Source organism: Ursus americanus, chromosome 33 (genome assembly GCF_024610735.1).
Source record: "Ursus americanus isolate L20-20 chromosome 33, mUrsAme1.1.p, whole genome shotgun sequence".
Lineage (NCBI taxonomy): Eukaryota > Metazoa > Chordata > Mammalia > Carnivora > Ursidae > Ursus > Ursus americanus.
The window spans coordinates 19,507,107-19,513,927 of record NC_142159.1 but is presented as its reverse complement, the minus strand read 5'-3'; the positions used below and the strand labels follow the sequence as shown (position 1 = coordinate 19,513,927).

Below are 6,821 nucleotides of genomic sequence, written 5' to 3'. Positions count from 1 at the left end.
AATTCCCTCCTATGCTAGAATTTGGCATGAAAAGCTGTCCTTTCCTGGAACAATGGCTAGAAATCTTCAGTATTTCTACATTGTTTAGAAAAGCTGCACACCATCTCCACTGAACGCCAAAAAAATAAGCCCAAGGGGCCTAGCACATACTGCTAGATTCTGCCCTGGCTGTCTAAAGGATCTTCGTATAATTGAAGGTTCTGGTTAACATCCAATCTCTCAGGGAACACAAAATGGTACAAATTAATTCAGAAGTACAGTTGAAAAAGAAAGAAAAACTACAGGAACAATGGATTGATCGTGGAATTCTCTAGTCCTACGCTGACAAAATGAAACCAGTCCTCGGACTACATACAAAGCATTTTTACTCCAAGGGTAGATCATGAGATTGTTGTAGTTCAGAATCTGCTTATTTGAACATGGCCCTCTGCACATTTAAAGTCCACCTATTTAATACTGTTTGGGCTTTTTGGCTTAGGAAGTTGGAAAATGTTTTGAGGCCAACATAGGATGGGAGAGGAGTTTCCTGAATTTCTGTTCAACTGTTTTGCAAATGTATGCCATTGGTCATAAGGCAGAGGTGAACAGTGCAAAATACCACCCACTCTAAAGAAAATACAAATTGAAAATATTTTGTACCCCCAAAAAAAAGGACGTGCTTTTAGTGTTAAGTGTAACAGTTAAACGTGTGAAATAAGAATGGTTTTATAAATAAAAACAAATTCTAGGAATTAGAATTGTTAAATAGATCCTCTACATCTGTACAAAGTGAAAGAAGGATTGTGCAATCATTCTCTAAATTTCAACTCCCTGGCTCCTAAAGGCATAATGTTTTGTCTGCGTTATTAGGATAATCTATCCTAATTCCCAATAAAATGAATAGTTTCATACTACTTAATTTTGGTTGTGCAGACAAAAAGCAACAGTATTTTCAAAACAATTATTTTCATAAACTCTCAATACCAAAAAATATACACTATTGTGCTTTATAGAATATTGAGGTAGAGTATAAAAAATTAAAATTCCATGCGGTGCTTTTAGTCATATTGAAACTAAGACAAAATTTGGGATCTAACAGCCACTCCTCAGATGTTTCTTTCATCTGGAAGCGATCAAATCCTGGTCCGTTCCCTCGAAAATATATTTTTTAAACTTTTCATCCTATCATTATGAGCTTAACTCCCCTATTACTGAAACAGATAACCAACCCCCTGTAATTATACATAGTAAGGGGGGAGAAAAAAACCTACTGTAGCTGCAACACCAAAAGACTTGAGCCAGAAAAGGCTGGCTGATTATGAACTCACGCTGCTGTGAAGAAAAACAAAACTTAGGGAAAAAACAAAACACCCCACATTAAACAAAAATACCTTGCACAAAAAGCAATGCTGGAAGACAAATAAAGCAGCATTACTCCTGAATTTCCTGGCTTTGTTGATTCCAGCCGCAAAGTTAACATTAAATTGCCAACATTCACATTTAAATATTCCCTTGAAATCAGAAAAACAATAGCTTTCAGGATTTGAAATGACACTGGAAGGCACATAATATTTTATTGAGTCAATCTGCTATTTACATACTCATAGGGCGCTTAAAAAAGAAGTTAAATGGAAGATGTTCTCAACAGACAGAAATAAAATATTCCAATCTATTGTTCCAGTTTATGGCTCAGACAGAAATAATGGGCTATAAACCCTATCAGAAACCAGTTGCGCAGTGCGTGCCTCGCAGCCAGCCAATGAATAGCAATGTCTCGGTTCTCCTAGCGGTGACAGCACTTCAAAGACACTTTTCTTTATTAAAGAGCCCGACCTCTCGGTTACGCTGCTGCTCTGCACCTTTGTCGGGTCTCCCAGCTTTCGAAGCTTGGCACTTTTCTATTTGCAGAGCTCCACTACGGTGCGAGGCAGTGGCATCCAAGCCCATCTGCGGTCCCTACCGCACAAGGCTGCAGAAAGCGCCTTCATTCTCAGGGCGAACTACGGCTTCCCACGGTGGCGTTCGGGGCACGGCCAAATAAAATGCTCTCCTGTCGCAGAGAGAGGGTGGGGGTGAGAAGCCCCGCGTCGGAAAGGCTCAGAGGGCAGAAGGGATTTGGGACTGTGCACACGCCCCTCGGGGGCCGGTGGGGTCACACGCCGCGCACACTTAGCGCGGCTCTGGGGCGGCGCCGCCCGAACCCAGAGGCGAAGAACAAAGGAGACGCGCTCGCCTTAGCGGCTGGGGGCCGCCCGGGTGCCGTCGCCAGCCCCGCCCCCCGCCGGCCGCGGCGGCGCGCGCCCCACCCCTGCCGCCCTGCCCCCTCGGCCCCGCGAAATGGCGGCCGCGCCACAAAATGGCAGCCGCGCCAGGCCAAGAGCGAGCGCAGGCGGAGAAATAAAAGGCGCCGCGGACCCCTCCCCCCCGCAGCACGCCAATGCCCTCCCGGGCTTCCCCGGGGTGGCCGTCCGGGCGACCCTTCCTGGGCACCGGCGCACCTTCGCGCCCCACGCTGTCGCCCCGGCCTTCCCTCGCCGCGCCGGCCGCTTCTCGAGTCTGCAAACGAGGCGGCGCCTTTGTGCTTCCAAACGTGCCCCACTGCCGGAGGCTCTCACTTAAGGGTACAAAAACCGAGAGAACTGAGCGTCGCACAGCAGACGGGGGACCCCTGCTCGCCCAGGACGCTTCCCGGGCTGGCGCGGGGAGGGAGCAGCCCTTTCCTAGGGTCTCCACACCCGCAGCTTTAGCTCTTGGCCACCAAAGTGAAGACAGGAAAGGGGAATCAAAGGACATCCCCCCAAACGGGGAAATTAAGGAAATGGGTTAAGGCGCCCCAGAGCAGTACTTCGGCAGCCGCGTAGAATCCCAATGCGGAGCCCACACTCGAGAGCCAGAGAAGAGCCACGGGCGGCCCACGAGTGCGCGGGCAGCTCCAGAGGGCGGATGTCGTCTTTCACTCCACGCAAACCTCCAGTGAGCGTTTTAGGTTTTCATCGCTCCCCCTGCCCTCTCCCTTCTCCCCGTGGTCAAGGGCTTCGGGGCTAGGCACAGGCAGAGGAAGGAGAGGCTGCTGCAGTCCCCATGCTTTTCCCCCCGGCGTGAGGGTCTCGGTGGTCTTGGGCTTTCTTTGGCCATGGCGTGATGGATGGACGCGGGGCGGTGGCGGTGTGTTTTGGATGTTTCGCTTTCTGTCAAACGCTTGCTTCCCTGCGCTCCCCATCCCCCAGCTTCCCTCGGCCTCCGTCTTTCCAGAAACTTCTCAGGGAAACGGCAAAAAAAGCCGCAGGCTCAGCCACCACCTCCCTCCCGGAGCATGCGCGCCGGATTGGGCGGCAAGTTCGGCGCGCGCGTATGCAAGTGTGAGAGTGGGACGTGCGCGCGCGCCGTGCGGGGCGGGGCGGTTCGCTCTCACAATGAAGGGAACAGGTTTTTCTCCCCTCCCCCCACGTTCCGTCGTTGCGCCAGCGCGTTGGGGCAACTCCCCTGGCCTTTGGAGGGGGGAGGGGCAGAGCCGAAGCGCTCGAATCGTTGCTCCGCGCGCCTGCGCAGCAGGTCGTCTCTGCCGAACTCTGTTCTCCGCGCTGCTTGCGGTAGCGTCTTTGATATGAAGTGCGTCTGAGCATCTCGGTTGTGCCCTACTCACTGTTTGCTCAGCTGCCACTCGGGGGAACTGTAGCCTCTTGAGGGGTTTCCTCGAGCTTAGCCTTCCCATTGTGCTGAAGGGATGAGATCGGGCTGTGTCTGGTGGGCGCCCTTCCACTCCTGCGTGCGCCATGTTTGGTCGGGCTCCTGACTGGATCGGGTGCCTGCAGTGTGGTGGAGCCTTCTCCAAACGGGTGGGGGGATGGGGAGACAGCCCTGGCCGCAGGACCGGGAGGTGGCCTGGCTGGCTTCTGTCAGGCGCTGCCTGCAGTTTTGGTCACTAAGCCAAAAGAAAGGTGTCCTTTATTTGGAACGCTGCCCCGGGTCGCCGAGGCAAGCCTCTGCTGGGGCTGGCGGGGCTGGCCGCTAGGTTTGTGCTCGGTGTGCGGCTGCGGACAAAGAAAGGGCCTGGGCGTACCGCTTGGTCTCCCTGGGCTGACTTGAGCTTGGAGAATGGTAACCATAGCAACAGCCTTTACTCTTTCTCAAGGTGCCTTTGGTTTTATTTTCCTTTCCTCTTCCCTTAGGAGTTTGGGGGAAATTACTGCCAGGGTTGTGGGTTCTTTAAAAAGCCACCGCCCCTCCCCCCCCCCCAGCTCTTTTAACTTGCCTTGTAATCCACTTCCATGCAAGCCCGGTTCTGAAATCCAGCAGGTTAAGGTTAAGTAAGGTTCCCTTGGCAGCGCATGGAGGTCTGCCACGTCTCCAGTGCGAGCTTTGTTTCCTTGCCCCCTTCCTTTTGAAGGACCTTCGTTTCGCTGGTGGAGGAATTGCCTTCCTATATTCGTTTAGCGTGTAATGTACCTTCAGATCCTTCCTGATGTAAGGTTTAAAAGAGGGAGCTTGTTCGCGAACAAGGCACCTTGGGGGTTCCTAAAGACTGACGTGGCACTTGCAGCTTGACATTTTATGGTCGAGAGCCACATTTCGGCTCTGAAGTTGTTGGGCAGTGCTAACTTGCCCGCAGGTGCGAGTACACCATTGACCACGCAGAGTCTGAGGTCAGGTCGGGTCAAGGCTCTGGGCGGAGCCACGCAGTGGGTCCTAAGGAAGGGAGATCTTTCTTCCTGGTGGGAATTTTGAGTTGGTGCCAGATTCCTGACAGGAGCTCTTAGTATATAAAAAGCTGTCTAGAGGCTGTTGAAGCACTACCAAGCAATAGAATTCTCCCCCTGCTAACAAGACTATGATTTGAAGGTTGGAAACGACCAGATCAACTGTCCCTTAGAATTTTGGTTAGAGATTCTGTCCTAACAAATTATGGTTAATGAGTGTCTTCAAAGTCAAAATCCCTAAAGTAAGGATAGCACCACTAAATAAAGGGAAGAAAATTTTGTGTTCGTTATGTTTTATGATTTAAAAAAAAAAAAAAAAAACCTGTACACCCAGAATGAGTCTTGAACTCACAACTCCAAGATCAAGAGTTGCATGCTCTACCCACTGAGCCAGACGGGCATGCCAGATTTTTTTTAAGCTGTACATTTATTTGTATGTTTTATAATTTTATTTAATTTAAAGATTTTATTTACTTATTTGTCAGAGGGAGAGCACAAGCAGGGGGAGCGGCAGGCAGAGGGAGAAGCAAGCTCCAAGCTGAGCAGGGACCCGGATGTGGGACTTGACACCAGGACCCTGGGATCATGACCTGAGCCGAAGGCAGACACTTAACCAACTGAGCCACCCAGGCGTCCCTATTTGTGTGTTTTATAATTTTAAGTAGGCATAAAAACAAAGTTCTTACGTGCAGTGTAATAATTAGAATCTCTGGAAACTGATCTTGAGGGGTACAATATATTTATGTTGAAAATTGTGAAAGACGACAGTATCGTGGTTTGAAGCCATTTTGAGTGAATTTTTTAAGTGAAAGATTTATGCTTATGTGTGTGTTTAAATTATCTGGTGTTGTGGGGAAAACACAGACCCCTTTTATTAGTTCATCCCACCATGACCCTTCACCAGCTAACAGTATTCACTGAAATCTTTAGTTATGACTCTTAATGGTTCTGTTTTCTTAGAGAAATCATTTTAAGTTAATCTAGCATCCTCAAAAGGAGTTATCTGAGGCATTTTTTTTTCAGCCAAAGTATCTTCCAAATAAAAGTGTAAGCGATAGTTCTCATGACTTTTGTAGTATATGGCCTGAAAAAATTCAATGAGCTCCTCTATCAAAATACTGAAATTTAACTTTTTAAAGCCTTAAAAGTAATTCCAGTACTTAATTCAGAAAAGCATCATGTCCTATATAGTCTTTAACTAGTGTGGTTTTATTTTTAAGCCAAAGGTTTCAAGTGTCTAATTATGGAATATTATATAAAATTAACAATTATTACCATCCTGAAGATTATCGAGGCAGTGATGTGATTAAAAGAGCCATTACTATTAAATAGCAATTAATGAATTAAGATGGACACAGTTTTAAAAATGTATTTCAAATGATTACATAAATAACTTTTTTTAAAATTTTCTATTTCAGACTAGAGCCAGGGAGCTTAAGACCCTGAGTCTGCTGAATATTTCAATACATATGTAACAAGTTACTAAACACATTTTATTTGGTATTAATGTTTTTGAGATTCCATCAATTACACGTTGACAGTGTTCTCTGAATTAGTCAATAGCCTTATTTATTTATATTCTGCTTACTTCCTGATGTTTAAAAGTTACAATCTATACATGGGGTGTTTTGGTTAATGTGTATCACTTCTAGTGAAGAGGTTAAGTTTTTTCTCACATGAGGATTAACAATAGAGGTTTAAAAGGTTGAATGAAATATCTGAATTAACGTAGTGAATAACATTTTGTTCACATGGGATCTCTTAACATAAATATGTTGATTTAGTATAGTCCAGCATTAACGTTTCAGAGGAACCTTTAAAGTAGCCCAGATGCTGACTTCCAAAAGTCATTTTATTCTAACTTTTTTCTAATTATAAAAACAATATATGTGAACCAAAGAAAATATAGATGGAAATTTTTTAGAAAATACAGATGAATAAAACTTTTTTAAAAATTTTAAATTTCAGGAGAGGTGGGTGGGGGAATAGGTGATGAGCACTCAGTAATGCGTTGAATCACTATATTGTACACCTGAAATTTACACTGTATGTGAACTTTACTAGAATTAAAAAAATAGAAAAGAATTAAATTCCACCACATTGGCACAGCTGTGATTAAGGTATTTGCAAATATCCTTCTAGTCC

At 46.4% G+C, this 6,821-nt stretch overlaps 1 long non-coding RNA gene across 1 annotated transcript; it reads right to left on the bottom strand.

The window, feature by feature from the left end:
- Window positions 1-1,521: 1,521 nt before the first annotated feature.
- Window positions 1,522-4,616, bottom strand: LOC123777801 (uncharacterized). The gene is made up of 2 exons (XR_006775725.2): window positions 2,478-4,616; window positions 1,522-2,029 (listed from the first exon to the last, which is right to left on the bottom strand). It is a non-coding gene; the product is annotated as an uncharacterized LOC123777801 (long non-coding RNA).
- Between the last annotated feature and the right edge of the window lie 2,205 nt (window positions 4,617-6,821).